Raw genomic sequence first — 16,857 nt, forward strand, 5'->3', positions numbered from 1 at the left:
CTCATTCCTACAGAATATGAGTTCGTCTTTCAAATTTGATTTAGAAATAAGCCAAACTCAAAAGGTTATATTAAGTGTTGATTTCAACCTTCCCTCTTTCTTTTTTTTTTTTTAATTTGTTTCTGAACCTAAGTTGTTGGTGCCAAATTGTAGCCAAACATCTACTTCGAGAAGACCAAACACGTTACCAAGAACATTCTTCAGGACACCTGTTACTTTTACAAATTTCAATTATTCTGATTCAATACTTCCTCTGCCCTGATCATACTTCCCAACAATACAAGCTTTTGTAAAATGATTGGAGGTTTTTAGGACATACCCAACACTTATTATGTAAAATGCAGCATCTTCCAAAAGCCAATGTTCCAGTTTTAGCCACTTAGCTGTAATCTGAAGTGTTCTCGAAAAGGAAAATGTCCTGTTGTTGTAAAACAAATAATAGTAATACAAGAGTGTAATGTATCTGTGCTTGTTGTTGGTCTGGAGTTAGTGCGCGAGGTAAGTCTTTCTCTCAATATGAGATTGTATCATGATTTTAAAATGGTCTCTCTAGAAGAAGCACTACTGTTGTCAATCCTGGGCTAAGTTTCTGAGCCTATGTAGTTATCTGAACAGTTTTGACCTTCAGAAGTTGAACTGTGGTTCACTTCTTGTTTTGTTTTGTTTTTTCCAAAGTGAAAATGATTACTCTGTTATCTCCAAAGTGTCAGAAATCATTAGTCTCAGATTCATTTCTATATTCATATAGATTGCAGTTTTCTGTCTAAATCAGTTCATAGAGCTGTAAACAAAGCTATAAACCCTGGATTGTCCCTGTTTAGGGACTTTGTTCTTTTTGTTCAAGGAAACATTCAAAATCTGTTGAAAAACTTGTCTTATTCCTGATCAGAATTTTTCAATGGGTCTATTGTTAAACTGTGTCATTGGCTACCAGATTTATTTTGTTCATAACTAACTTCTCACAGTACTTTTTTCTCTTAGTTTAATATTAGTTTAGAAGAAAATAAGATTATAGTTTTCTTGGTTTGTTGACCCACATGAATTTATTCTCTCCTCTGCAGTGCTGAAGAGCACATTCTTTTCTTTTATTAATAATAAACTGTCAGTTGATATATTAAAAAAAAAAAAAACAAATTCAGCCTCATTTCTAAGTGTAAGAAAATAACAGAAGTAGGCTGTAGAATTCTGAATTTCCCACACCTTATAAACTCAGTATTTTATTTGACATAACATTAATCACGTTTCTCCTACCCTGTGATTAGTTGGCTAAAAACTATATAGCAATGTAAAAATGAGTTGTTCTGTAATTATTTGGCTATTGTGTTTAAACTTATGAAGTGACTAAAATAATTAGCTTTATAAAACATTTTAACAACACTTCTTGCAGATAACATTTTATGTCTCCTTCTATTAGACAATATTTAATGTAAAGAACAAACAAAATCCTAGATGATGCATTTATTAAATATATTTCCTCTAATCATAGCAGACAGAAACCTTCTGTAACATAAACATAGGCTTGACTTTAATATGAATTAGCAGTGCTTCGAAAGGTGGAAGGAGGCTGATAGGAAGACCTGACGAGTATGAAAGTAAGATGGAAGAGCTGGAGAGATTTAATTTCCTAGCAAATGATAATTCTCAAGCTGTGTAAACTTGTTTATACAAATACTTAAAAAAAAAAAAAAACCCACAGATTTATCATTGCAGCACAACAGCAGCAATAACCTTAGTCCATATATTTGCACAGGCTAGCATCCTCCGCAGGAAGACATTTTTGGCCTTGTACTCAGCAGCACTAACAGCAGTAAATAGCTTCTCTAGTCTTACCAAGTTGTATTCTTTATGAAACAAAATACATTAAAGGAATATATAGAATAAAGATTTAGACTTGCTCAGGATCACACTGCATAATAATGTCTCCTTTTTGGAAGCTCTAACTCCAAGGTCATGATTCTGAGCAGGAAAAAGTCAGGCTAACCAAGGTCCATTGTTTACAATATTTGTTATCCTGTCATGTGTATGGAAGACTCCCATATTTTTCTTCTTCATAACAAAAGTTTGCTTCTGTTATAGATTTAGTTAAAGTCAGCCTATTAGACAAATTGGCAGCAAATGGAATTTGCAGTTATATTCAGATAATTCCCTCCCCTCTGTCTTCAGGCCCTAGTATGTGAAATAGATTTTCTCCTTTTTTCATATTTTAGGTGTTTGCATGTACATCCATATATAATCTATATACAATATCTGTTTTCTAGATCTACATGGAGAAAGAATAGTATGTATAGACAAACACATAATTGGATATACACATATTTCCATAAATAAGTTGTAAACTGACTACTACTTAACAGGCATCAAGCAAAATGCATTAAAGAGATGGTTTGCAGGCTCTGATTCTCAGCACTGAATGATAAGCATTGGCAAGAGTTGAAGAATGTCATAATTTTGTTCAGAACAGCCAATATACATTAAATTAAAATCGAGCATCTTCAGAATCAGTTATGGAAATTCAAGTCAGAATGATATCTGTCTGTGGGATACAAACATTTTACTTCTTCATTATCTTTGAGGTTTTTCAACAGATAATTCTTGTTAGTATCAATGGGAAGTTCCTAAAATATGACTTGAAAAGATTTCTCTGTCTGACATCCCTGACTGCATAGATCATCAGCGGCTGCCGTCTAGACAAATATCTCTCCACAAGAGATGCTTCTCAAAAAATGTTCCACCACTGCAAATTTCTTCCTGAAATGCTGAACGCTGAGCCATAACCAAACAGGAAAACAGATTCTGGCAATTTTTCATTGTGCAATTTAGAAATAGAGAGCGGGGTATAGAATCGGGTCTGAGTTAACATGGAATATGTCGAATCCTGGTGAAGTGTAGGATTTTTAATTGGAGGCCTTAAATACAAAGAATTTGCAGTCCAACATAGTAATCATCAAAGAAGGGAAGATAGATATGGGAACTTGAAGGCAACAATATTTCTTCCCCCCAAAACCCTGTCAAGACCTATTTTGAAATTCAGTGGAGGACTCCCCTCTGATTTTAATATCAGAAGAGCCTGTCATGCAATATACATTTGCAACTATTAACAAATGCAACAGATTAAATTCTCTCTGTTTTATCAAGGCTACATAAAGAAGAAAGAACCAGAATGTTTTGTCATAATATCTATGCAAAAATTAGCAATATAAGACTTTAGTCTCTTTCGTTTTGGCTACAGGTACAAAGTAATTTTTGTAAAGGCCTTCAGGGTAGACTAGTTAGGTAGAAAAAAATGGTGTGTGTGTATATATATTTTATATATATATTTATATAAAGACTGCACTTTAGTCATCTTATGTTTGAAATCAGTGGACTTACTCTGTTATGTAGCTGGAATAATTAAAAAGTAAGTTAGGCCGTTCCTTACGGTATTGGTTGTACCTCAGAAAAGTTATAGAAGACCTTTATGCTCTTCCTTTGTGTGAGAAAAGACATTTGTTTTCATTTCTAAGCTAAAAATGTTAAATTATATGAGTCATCATGCTAGATCAACAGTGAATCACGTTTGTATTTATTTTCAGTTACTCTTTTGTTTCCCTTCCTCTTTCACTTTTCCTGACTTTAATATAAAATTTTTTGTTTAACATAAACTGATTTCTGCTGAGAGAAAAAAAATAAAATACAGTAAGTGAGAGAAAAATGAAAACTGTATCTAACAGTACAGAAGCACAATTTAGAGTTTCATTTCTGTGAGAGATGGTAGAGAGGTAATTAGTGACACAAATCATGAAATTATTCTGTTTCTCAGCACTGTGGCTTCTTTCTTGTTTCTCTGTGCTAGTGAAATACTGAGACTCCTATCTTGCTGTGATGCAGTAGCCAGTTCCAAAATCCTTGTGAAATCTAGTTTTCTTTAATTTAAATAGCCATAGCTAATAGATTGAGTTGATTGGCTTTGGTTTTCAGGTACAGGCTCTCCTTGTTTTTTGTGTATGTCTGTGGGAGCCGGGGTATTGCCTGTGAAGATGATTGCTGGTGCCAAATTGCAAAGGTGCTAAATACCAACACTGACAATGCTTCTAAGCTTCCTTGTTTGCAGTGTGTGTGGGGGGTTTATTTATTTATTTATTTTTATTCAAAGTTATTTTTGATACTCAGTGCTGTGATGGAAAGGAGAATGAAATCCTACATTGAAAGTAAAATAATGAGCATATATCTGATACAATCAAAGCAATGTCTAGACACACTTTCATCAAGTTTTGTTATAAATAAAAAAGCACTGTATCTGCTTCATCCCAAAGATTAGTTAAAATCTCTTCATGTAATTCAGTAGAAAATCTGGCGGGGGGATGGGGGATGGGAACAGTGGGTCCTAAATAGATCAAGCTAAACTATTGAGATTGAAGCTCTAAGGCTGTTGAAGGTAACCATGTCTTTGAACAGTCTTGGTTGCGACTCACTGAAAAGGCGATGCAGGGTGGTGTGGTCCTTAAAACAAGTACATGCAAAACAGTTACTGCTAGAAGTCAAAGTAATAAATCCTCTCTCCCTGTAGGTTACAAGGTGCGATTCCTTTAAGGGAGTTGATTATCAGAATGGTTATCACATTGCAGTAAAGGAAGCTTTCTAAGCAAATGGAGGTTGATCTATTCAAAATTAAGTAGAATGATATCTTTTCCAGCAAATAACTTCAATTACAACATAAGTGCAGGGTTTTTTTAAACCAAAACTTTTCATAAAATTTACTTTAAGTTGCTGTATGTGTTTTAGCAACAAAATTGAAAAAGCTTTACCCAAACACTTTGTAAAATGTTGAAATGCTTTGTTAGGTTTTCTTTCAGTGACATAAGTGTAAACAGAAAAATTCTTTCAATCCAAATGCAGCATCATTTGATCTTAAACACCCTTTGGAGTGAGATGGGATGGGATGGGGAGATTTAGGCAAGGCAACAAAAATGCTTTCTGTTCAACTGACCGAAACCTTTTCTATGCTAAGATAGTGAAATATTTGGACAGCTTTAATTAGAAATGCATCTGAAGGTGATCAGCATCAAAAATGAAATTAACATTTTAAATTTGTGTTACAGCCTTCTTACTTGTACATTAGCATGTCAGAAGGCTGAAGCTGTATTTGCACACAAGCACTTGCACACGTGTACCTGCACATGTGCACGTTAGAGACTTATCTTTGTGTAGATGTAATAGTTGCAGATTGGTATGTTTTCTACTGTATGTAGGCTTAGGAATGATGTGAAGACTTAATAAACAATTTTCAAAAATTGCAGTTTCAGCAGTTTACTCAAAAACTAAGACAGTTTCGCCTAACAGGACAGAATACCAAGTTAATGGAGGATGATGATTCCCAAGAAAAGTGGTTAGACTCCCTTGGCCGGTATTTTTCTTTTACACATGAGAGGAAAGAGGTTGATGTTATGTCACTGATAGGTTTAGTTGTTTTTTGTTTTTTGTTTTGTTTTTTTAAATCCTCAACAGTGTTCCTAAAATCACATTCTGTTGTTTCTATTCTCAACATGATGTCACGGTATTAGAAGTGATGCCTTTTCTTCTTTGGTTTTTATTTTTTTTCTGTCAGGTTCTCAGTCAAGGAAGTTCTGGGAGAAGTCATTCGTAAAAGTCCTTCTTGTATGAAGAATCATGTCAGGCCAAATCTGAACCTTATTAAAATCAATTTGTACAATCATACTTTCCTGAATAGGGAATTAAGGTTATGAGAAATATTTTCTTGTCCTCCAGGATCTGCTAAATGTTTGTCATGTTGAGTTGTGTACAGCTGTGTTGTTGATGTGATGCTCATGGAGCTTTAAGCCAAAAGAGCTTTGTGCTGTTCTTTCCAAAGACAGCCACAAGTAAAATTAGTAAATAATTACACTTTGCAATAAAAATATAATTTCTAGCATTCCTTCAGAACATGATTACTGCCATGAATAACTGCCTAAAATTATTCTTGTGAAAACAAGAAGTGTGTAACATGGTTAGACCGTACAAAGAACTCTCCTGTACTTGATTACTTTGGGCTGACGCTATAAAACCCTACATCACGTCTTATGGAAATTCTTACTGGGCCCTCCTGCCAGATCGGTTCAATCAGAGCTGGTCAATGGCACATTAAGGACGAAGAATTGCCTTTAGCAAAACACGTTTTGTTTATTAGATAGAGGAATTGCCAGATAAGAAGTGGTACTGAAGAGAAATACCTTCTATGACTGAGATTTTCAGCAGATGTGTTAGAATAAAGTGGACAGAACAACTTGACCCTTGTTAGTTTATGCTTTGTGTATACACTTATCTCACAGGAGTATTCAGTTTTAGTAAGTATGGATATATGGTTTTTTCTATTAGCATACTAGAAAATTTTGGCTTTCATCAGTATGTATTGTAGTTTTAAAATAAAACTAATAATTATATAGTTAACCACAGTAAAGCATATATATCAAAGATGCATGAAATATCTGAAATGTTACTCAGTGTTTCTTGCAATAACTTTGCTTTGCTAAGTACAACGAAAATTGCACTGTATATGGTACTTTCAAGGGCAACTGCACGAGAAAGAATTTCTACTGCTTAAGTAAAGAATACCTTCCAATCCCTTCATTTTGACAGGCAGGGTATTCTAGAATAAGTTGATAAAGTACTTGAATCATTCAGCTCCTTCTCAACTAAATTTAAAGTTCAAGTGAATAATCAATAATGTAGTAATAGAATTTTAGATGTACACTAGACTGATATGGATTTTGCAGCATTAATGTCATTATGTGTAAAAGTGAACATTCACCTTAGTCTATGCATTAATGCATTTTTCTTTTTAATATATGTATATCCCAGTAAGTCTTGTTACTTATGGAATGTTATCCATAGGAAGACAAATGCTCTAAAGCAGTGAATGATTGGTGAGAGTTAGTTAATCTCTACAGCATGATTTATAATCCTGTCTAGTATAGTTAGATACGATATCCCCAGGTCCTGAGCAAGGAAGAAATGCAGTAATATTTCACTTTACCTCTTTTTGTTTCAGTTCTTCAGTTGATATGGAGGGTCTTCTTACAGCTTCATTTAATTTTCTTTTATATGACTGGAAGTACAGAGCAGTGGAACTCTGCTACAGTGAAACGGGTTTTCAACAGCAACAAGAACAACAACAAAGTCGCTTGACCAGTCTTGCACTAATGGTCAAGAAGAATAATCTGTGCTGTATCCACTTGCTGAATGTTTTATACTTGAAGACTCACAACTAGTATGCAGTCACGGATTACTGTCTTTGTAGCTGGGAAGTTGCATCATAATTCATAAACTGAAATAATCAAGATTGAAGTGTTTAGCTTGTGGTGGTCACTTGTCTTGTATCAGAAGGTGTCCCAAACAAGCAAAACCTTCCTATTCAGCAGAATTCCTATTCCACAGCTTTACCTAAGGATATACTTAAGTCCCATTTGTTTTAATAGGGTTTAACTGTTGGTTGAATTAATCTGCTGAGTTGCAGTCACAACTGGAAAGTATGGGCGATAAAGTCAGGGTAAAAGATGGGAGAAGGAAGATACATTTTCAGGGATGATAGGGATTCACTTGAAATTCTGAATTTGAAAAATCCTTTATGTGGAAAATTCACAATCAACACACAGTGACAGGATTTTTCTCTGAACAATTATTTCGGCACTAGCTAGCAGGTAAATGTTATGGATGCCTTGACTGTTACTTGAATTCTACCCTTTCCAGTTTCTTCTTACCTCTATAAAGCTCTCCTTTGAGAGACGAATTTGAACTGTGGGTCTTGACTGAAGGGTGTCTACCTCTAAGCAGCTAGGGGAAGTCTACCTGCATTTTGTTGAATAATGTCAGTATTGTTGTGAAGGAGGGAGTTTTTTCACTTCATTTTTGTAAGGAATAGAACCTAATCCTCTTAGAATATATACAGATAAAACTTGAACTTTTTCCAGTGTCATGTTTTCTCTGAGAACTAGTTTACCTTAATATTCGAAATAAGGCTAACAGATTTACAGTGTTATAAATACTCGAAAATTGTGTGTGACAATGTAAAATGTCCACTATGCTCAGTTATATCAGGGACTGTAGAACAGTGAAAGTAGGGAATGATTTTATTTATTGTGGTTTTGCAGTTATGCAGTTATTTGCAATTATGGAGGCAGTGATTTGTATTTTGTTTTACTTAGAGAACTGTGTATTTAAATTTATTATTCACTAGTTTGGAACTTGCTTTGCACATTAATGTCCCCCACGTGTGTGAGATACCTGATATTTTTAAAGCACATCTGTTCAGGTGCGGATATCAGTGTGACAGGTAACACAAGTATGTTTTGTTTAAACTCATGGTTTCAAGAACTACCTGCCCAACTGTTGGTATAAGTTGCATAATTTGACAGCTATGTAAATATGACTTCTTGGTATGTATTTCAGGTCTTGTGCCTGATTCCCGCATCCATTTATTTACCTCCCAAGCAGTCTGTCTAAACTAGAATTCAGATCCTTCCAAATAAGGAACCATGTCTATCTGATGTAATTTTGTGCTGAAATAGAAATGTATTGAATGCAAACTGTACTCATAGTTGCAAATAAATTCTAGCAATATTTAGAAGACTTCAGGGAGAATTCCTTGTCAGTGTGTTCACAATCTTTCTTGAGTTAAGCAACACGTAGACAGTGTAGCCTACCCCAAACACTGCTTTTTTGTAAAGGGTGAGTGTTTAATTCAGCTCAGCATTAGCTCAGGAGTTCCTATATGACTTTCTGTTGCATGGTAAGTACATGTTATTTATAAGTCATTTGTCGTTAGGCACCTTCTGTAAGACAATGCAATGTCTGTTTAGGGACCCAGAATTAACTAGGTCCCTAAGAAGCTGTTAAACATCTAGTGGGATTGATATCAGATATGTGGCTGTGCTTTGTATCTCCCCTTGAGATAGAGGCAAAAAGCTAGGAGGTTTCCATACCAAGTATGTATATGCGATTGTTTACCTTCCATGTAACCATCATTCACAGCAGCCATGGATGGAAGTCAAAAGTCAGAGTAGTCTTATCCATTTGGCCCTATGTAACCAAAACAAAACTCAACAATTTTGTAGTAAATACAGCTCCAAAGTAAAGGTGAGATATTCTTTACTTCATGCTATCTACCACCTTCATATAGTCCTAAGAAATTTATTTTCAGCTCTGCTACTAAATGCTGACCAAAGGGTGATGAAGTAATGCAGATGGGTGAAAAGCTTGACTGTGCAGTTGCTTCCTACTGAGTAAGAGGTCTGCAACTCTGTGTTTATGGCAGAACAATATACAATTGTATCTCTATGAATCCTTGTTAGAAGATATTCTTTTAACCCTTGTGTTACTGCTTTTGTGCTCATAAAAAGTGTAAAATGGAGAACTTAGTATACCAGCTGCCAAATAATTGTCCTACAAGTTCATATGATTACATACAATTTTACATATTGTATTTGAATCATGAAAACTACAAAAAGCTATGAATGAGTTACAGGGAAATTGAGTAGCCTGGAACAACAGATCCTGCAAAATACTTGAAAATACGAACATTTTCTAAATCAGAGTCTGCGATGTGTTAGTTCTTTCCTTATTTAATTGGCATACTATTTTTCTACTGTGAACAACTGAGCTACGCATATCTGTAGATTTTCTTTATTCTAAATACAAAAGAGAGAAATAACTTCAGGGCCTGATATGGACTGACATGAACAGACATTCTGGTAGAGAGACCCAGATGGCCTTAGAAAAACATTGTTTTATTAGTAGTCTTTTGTATATCATTGAACTACAATAAATTGATTCCACTTCTGAGTGCAACGTCAGGCTCAAGGGTTAACATGTAAATTGTTAACCCTTGTAAGAAGTGAAAAGGATACTCAGTTGGATAATTTCAGTAGAAAGTAACATCTTCTTTAATATTTTCTGGAATGCTCATCAAATATGAATAGCTACAAATTCCTGAGATAGTATTTAAGTAAAAGCCCAGAAGAACAGGCTGAATATGCATTCTCTTCTAGTTAGCCTTCTCTATCTTATTAGTTCACAAATATTTTTAATTCATGTCTTTACATAGATCACTGTTATGTTACAGTTGTGGACCATATGTTCTTGTGCATAGCCTTGCTTGCTAAATTGAGAAATCAAAGTATAGATATATATATTTTTTAATTGTTGTTGTCGTTGTTGACATTAATATCTTATATTCCACTGGGATGGTTCAGATTGAGATTGTGGTACTTTCCAAAATACATCATTGAACAACTTCCTTCTTTAGACTTCTCAATATTTTGATACTTTTAATGGATAAAAAATAGGGGGAAAAAATCAGTAAACCCTCTCAGCTTGGTATAATTCTGATGTCTCACATAAGTGAAGGATGTGCTGTTGATATCTACAAGATATCGATGAGATAGGAGCTTCCAAAATTTTTAAAAAAACTGAAAAACTTTTTTTTTTTTTAATCTTCAAGGATAAGGAATGCAGTCAATGGAATTATGGTGCTGGTCTGATAAGAAACAACAGGACATGGTTTATTTTGAAGGTTAACTTATATTAATATTAGACTGATTTGGGATTTTGTTTTTAATAATTCGTTCTAATTTGTGAAAATGGAGCTCGCTTTGCCATGGACCTCGCTTTGCCTACCATTAATAAATAATTAAAATATAGATTGTATTCCATTTTCAAATCTGTAAAAACAGAAACTATTTCCATCCTGAAGTGTGCATAATTCCCAGTGTCTCCACTGGAAGTAGAATTATTACAAGGTATATCAAGGTTCAGGCTTACACAATGATACATAGTCTTAAAAATTAAACAGAATGAGACATGTTAATGGTACAAGAGTCTTTTATGACGTGTGATGTTTCTGTTGTTATACATTTTTCACAGACTCTCTACATAACATAGAAGACAACAAAAGAGTGATTTGAAGGAAGGGTTGCCGGGATTATGGAACTCCTCCTCATACTTAGATTTTAGGTAACTCTGTCACAAAAATATATTTCTTTGAGAAGCATTATTAGAGCAGACTGATATTTCATCTCAAAAATAAAACATTGTACGATATTTGATTTCTGATCTGATGATGGTAAATTACATCAGTAAAAGAACTTTTCTTAGTTTTGTCTGGCAGAAGCTAAATCAATTCCCATAATCTATGCTTGATCCTTGTAGTGAGCAGTGTAAGCAGAATGATTTTGTTAGCTTGAGCTTCCAATATGAATCGGTGCCTAAGTGAAATCCTAGTCACTAATCACTGAATCATTCATTGTGCTGGTCAGATACAGCTTTGTTAACAATTACATTTATTTTAAATGGAGAGAATTACTTGGAAACACTGTTCACTAAAGAGTCAGACAGAGCAGAGCAATTAAGAGCTAGTTGCCAAAGGCCCTCAGTTAAAATTATACAATGGTATTTTCACTGTAAATGTTCATCTACCCGGTCGCTGGAGACTCCAGGCTGATTTCTAATAAACGTTCACTGTTTCCACGCTAACATCAGTCTTAGCAATTAGTAATTTAAAAAAAGAAGAAGAGGGGGAGAGGAGGCAAGTTCTGCAGGTTAAGATGGAGGGAGGGTGTTCAGGGGTTGTTTCTTCCAGATACTCTAGCAGTAGAGAACCTATGAGATCTTATAATAGTTCCCATTTGATGGATTCCCTAAGCAAGGTCAGGTGCCTGTAATAATGTCTCCCATTTTTAACTGTGACCCCTCAATATAAGTAGAATATACTGGATTCATTGTAACAAAATTTCAGTTTTCTTCCTAATCTCCATCCCGGTTGGAACATTTAATGTAATTCTAACAAATGAAAATGGAAGAAAATTAATTTAGAGCAAATCTTAAATGTAAGATAAAGTGATGAAGAGGGGAGTATGACTATAATTGCATTTTTAAAAAGTAGCTTAGCCATAAACCATGAAATATAAAATATTTGTGGTGAGTACATTGAAGTAACTGAAGGATTTGGGTTTTTTTCTTAGTACCTATAAGATACAGAAAAGCTTGAAAAAGGTACTTCCAGTGGAAAAAGAAGTATACATTAGAAAGCCATCCATTTAGAAATCATAGGCCAAAAATACATTAGCAACACATTAAATAGCATCCAGAGAGATTGTAAATTAAGTAATTGAAACACAAATTATGCATGCTTATTATTTATGAAATTTTAAGTATTGCTTTTCATCAAAAAATGTAAATAGCATTTAAAACAATTAATTATTTAGACTGGTGAAAATGGAAAAGCTGGAAAGGCACTTTACCATCCCTGAAGTGAAACTAAATAAATTGAGAAGACTTTAATTTCTTATGCTGTTTAGACCTAATGTAGCAGCTTAAATTCTTGGGCTGAAAAACTAGATATAATTCTGAAGTGTGAAGAGTATGCTACTAATATGTATTTTTGTTTATGATGGAGAATTCTTAAAATGTATTTGTATTGAATCTCCAAGGAATTGTAGCTCTCTTTTTTTTCTCTTAGAAGAATGGGTTTTGTTTTAACAAGTAGTGGCATGGAATAAAGCTATGGATTTTCACCCTTTGAAACAAATTTATCTCTTTTTTCCCCTCCCCTTCTCCTGCTCCTAAAAGAGGGATATCAAACAGGATGTGAAATTAGAGGAACAAATAGCATTTGAGAGCTTCTAACAACACTTGCGTTAGCTAGACATTAATGACAATTTACTGTGGAGGTTTAGGCCCAGAGTATGAACGTTTCTAGGAACGTATCATGGTAGTTGTTATTTAAAGTGAATTTTTAAAGATGTTAAAGTGATTTGTTCTATGGTGTCAAATAGTTTTTTTTGGGGGGGGGGGCAGGGAGAGGTTGGGGGGTTGCCTTGAGTCTATACTACAGTATTCTTTTTTTCCTCAGAGCATGTAAAATATCTGTAGGGTTCAGGAAAGCTAGGAAAATGATCTTAGTAAGTCATCAGAGGATTTAATGTAATATAGCGTAGACAATGACATGAGGATAGTCCAAGAGTTAATCAGATTTTCCAGATTTATAAATGGGGGAAATTAGGAGGATAATGAACTGATAAATCAGTAATAAACCTATTCTAAAGAGTAAGACATTTTTGGCTCTCTTCATTAAGATTTGTATCTCCTAAAGGAAAAGTGATTTCTTAATGCTAAGCCTTCTAGAAGTCACTATGACCTATTTCTGAGAATAAAATTAAAAAGATAAACTTTCCTTTGAAATTCATAGGCAGGACAGAGAAGTCACAAAGGGAATGTAAACTTATTTTCTGCAGATAGCCCTCATACTGTTTCACAAAAGGCTGCAGGACTATGGCTGCCATTGATTCAAATATCTGACCTCCCACTGTAATTGGTGTTCTTGCACCTCATGTGATTCAATAAAAGATTATGTGCAAGAGAAAAAGCTTAATTCTGTAGTTTGAAATGAGAGGCTCAACAGCATGTATGCTAATGCAAGCTGGTTACCTAACATTTCTGGGCTCAGAACATATCTTCACGTTTGTTACTCTGCTCATAGAAGCAATGAAAGGTATATGGAAACTTTATTAAAAAACACAGCCAAAATTTTTGAAATTAGAAGAACAAATAGCTATGATTTAAGAATGCAAGCTATGATTAAGAAGAACTATTTCCCAATACAGTTTTTTTTGTATTGGGAAATAGTTCTTCTCAATCATAGCTTGATTCCTTAATTTTTCTGTCTTGAAGGCCCATCTTATAGGTCATGTTCTGAGTAAGGCTGTATTGAAGACCCTGATAAGATGTTGGCTTTATAGCTTTCCACAGGATGGAAAATTACCAAGGATTTTCAACAGCCAGGGCAGTCTCTTAACTGCTGATTAGAAAATTTCAACTAATTTAGGATCAGATCCTAATCCCTCCAAAGTCAATGAAAAATTCCTGGTAACTTTAGTAGACAGCATTCATTTGAAAATTTCAGCCTTTGTATTTGCAAGTCTAACTTCAGAACTTTTTTCTTTTAGTTTAATTAAGTTTAATGGTTGGACAATCATAAGTATATGTGATATATGTATGATAATCAATTTTATTTGTTGAGCAGCTCTGCCAATGATAACAGAACTCTGGAAGTAATGATCCAGGAAATCACTTGCAGTGTTGTATTCCTTATCTTCCCTTAATCACCTACTAATCTATGTACTCAAGGTACTGTGTAATTTAATATGGACTGAAAAAGATAAGTCTTGAAATTTAAACAGCCTCAGACAATTTTCTGCAAATTGAGGTAAAACTACATGTCAGATTTCACTGGAGTTTGGAAAAAGGAGTCTAACTATTCAAAAGAAAAGGAACAAAAGCCAAATTAACATATAACATAAAGTGATATAGAGAATAATGAATAAAAATAAATGTTGGCATCATAATATAGTTGCTAACTATTGTTCCTGGTTGATATTCTGACCATTTAGTGGCCTGAGCTCAAGCCTGCTGGTATAAACCATTATTAACTGCATGTAAAAGTTGTATTCAATGTCAATAAAATCTAAACAGAAAATCTACTTGACTCATAGTATGTGTGCAGTTTAGAATGTAGTATTTAATATATCTTAAGGACTGAAAAATGTGCTTCAGATACAAAATGCACTTACTTTTTTTTTCTTACGTAAGAAAGATTATTTATTTCATAAAATGCCCATGATGTATTTTGTAGCTAAAGAAAAGGCTTAGAGCTATCCAAAGCAGACCCTGGATTAGTGTGTATAACAGAGATCTTTGAGTAAAAGAGCATAGCACTTTCTCTGTGACTACAGGATGCTGTCATTTATACATGAGTGCAAAGGAAATTGCCTTTGCTTTCCAGTGCTTTAAGAAGAGTTAGTTTTAAAAAATAAAAAGGAAAAGAAAAGATAAAACTTAAGTAGTGTACTTTTTGATTTTTCCAACAATATTGTGTAAAGACAAGTTGTAAAGATGAGGAATTAAAAATTGTTTTATTTCCTAGTTTTTTTCTCCTAACAGCACAAATAAATGAATATTATACTTCTTTCTGAAACTTCTGATACTATGTTATTCTCAATGCTGAGTCAAAAGATGATATCAGAGGCAAGTGCTAATTAGACCATTATCATCTTCTACCAGTAGCATATTATTAGTAGTAACCATGATTGGAACAGAAAAAAAGAATTATTTTATCCATCAAAACAGCATTTATGTCTCTTAATTTTTTTTGTGATACTGTGCTTTATCCCCCTTGTCTGTGGGTCTCCACTCCCCCATGACTGTACGAGGGAAGAAGTTCTGTAATTGTTAATTTCTCATGTAAACAGTCAGATTATTGAGAAAAAAATGCTTATCTCTGAGACTGCCTTAGTGGAGACTTAAAAGATATGTGACTAAATGATATAGCCAAGATTACAGAGAAACTCTCTTGAAAAACAGAATTATATCTCTTGGTTATTTTTGAAAGCTGATGAGGTTACCTAATAAATTTGGTGGAGCTATATCAAAGATTCTTATTTTCTGTCCCGTCCTTTCATCCTTGATCTGTTGAATACTTGAACCCAAACGGTCTCATAGGTAACTCACAACTAAATCCAAGTAGAGTGAGACATATGCAGTAGCATATCTGCAAATGCACACAAAACTTCATGTGATGCTAAAGGCAGAGGTGGGAGGAGTGATTCAGCTTCTGCTTTCTCATCAGTTCTACCCTTCCTTCTAGCTATAAATCTGACCCAATTTAGTGTGTGGTTTACAGCAAGGTAATTAAAATAGCAAAGCATGAAGTGAACTAATAAAGAGGAAAAGGAACTGTATAACAATCTTTTACTGTCAGAAACCTAATTCCACTCCAGAATGCTGATAGGCCATGAAGAACTGAATCTGATGTGATAGAAAAGAGAGCTCCTTCTGGTAAGTCAGGTTACAGCATTTCTATGCTGTATATGTACCTGAAAAAATGATGTAAAATAAAATGTGCTACTGTACATCCAGGAAAGACTTTTGGAAAGCTAGCAACACAGAGCCAGTGTCAGTGTCGTTGGAGAAGCAACTTTCCTCCCAGGGAACAGGAGAATTAATTCCGAGTGGTCATCCAGAAAGATGACAGGCACCTGCTAACCATTTCCTGATATCAGACTAGGCACTGTAGCCTCTGTGATAGAGATTATAGTAGTCCACATGTGACTATAAATTTATCTCCTTTTTCTTCTCCTTACAGTCTGCAATATGAGGGTGTATTTTGTCATTCTTACTCCACATGAAATCTGGCTTTTTTTTCCCCCATGAAGAAGTTCAAAAAGAAATCTACTTTTTTGTATTTTGGGCATGAAGAAGTTCAAAAAAACCACTTTTTTGTATTTTAGGCACAGATCTGTTTCAAGGGCTTAAGCCTCCCAACAGAACAGGAAAGTGTAAGAGAAGCATTGTTTCTGGAAGCTGGAAGAACTATTCACTATGTTCCTCTTTTCTCCAGAAGCAAATGTGTGTGGCTGTGTTCTCAACCCATTGCAACCTACGCTGTCTACAGTGTCATTTCCTAACACAACTTTTAGTGCAGGACTGGCAGGAGGTGTCCTTGCAGTTCATGCATGGATGTCTCAGAACCAGATACCTAAGTGTGACCTTCAGGAGAGATTTGCATTTATCTTTCTACCTGGGGTAGGGGAAAGTGGGCTGCATCTGAAAGCATTCAAAAGTAGTGGAAACAGCAGATGGAACTGAGACAGTTTTGTTGGGTAAAAGAGATGGAAGAACACCAATGGTGAAAGAAGCTGGGATCACGTCAGGAAGATCTGCATACGAGGCATGTATATTTTGGTTGTACTGATTACCTAAAAATTAATATTCTGCAATGGTCGTCCACATGAAGTTCTCACATTTTCCCTAGCAGTAAATGACTTTGTTCCC

The sequence above is a fragment of the Dromaius novaehollandiae genome, chromosome 2 (genome assembly GCF_036370855.1).
Source record: "Dromaius novaehollandiae isolate bDroNov1 chromosome 2, bDroNov1.hap1, whole genome shotgun sequence".
Classification (NCBI taxonomy): domain Eukaryota; kingdom Metazoa; phylum Chordata; class Aves; order Casuariiformes; family Dromaiidae; genus Dromaius; species Dromaius novaehollandiae.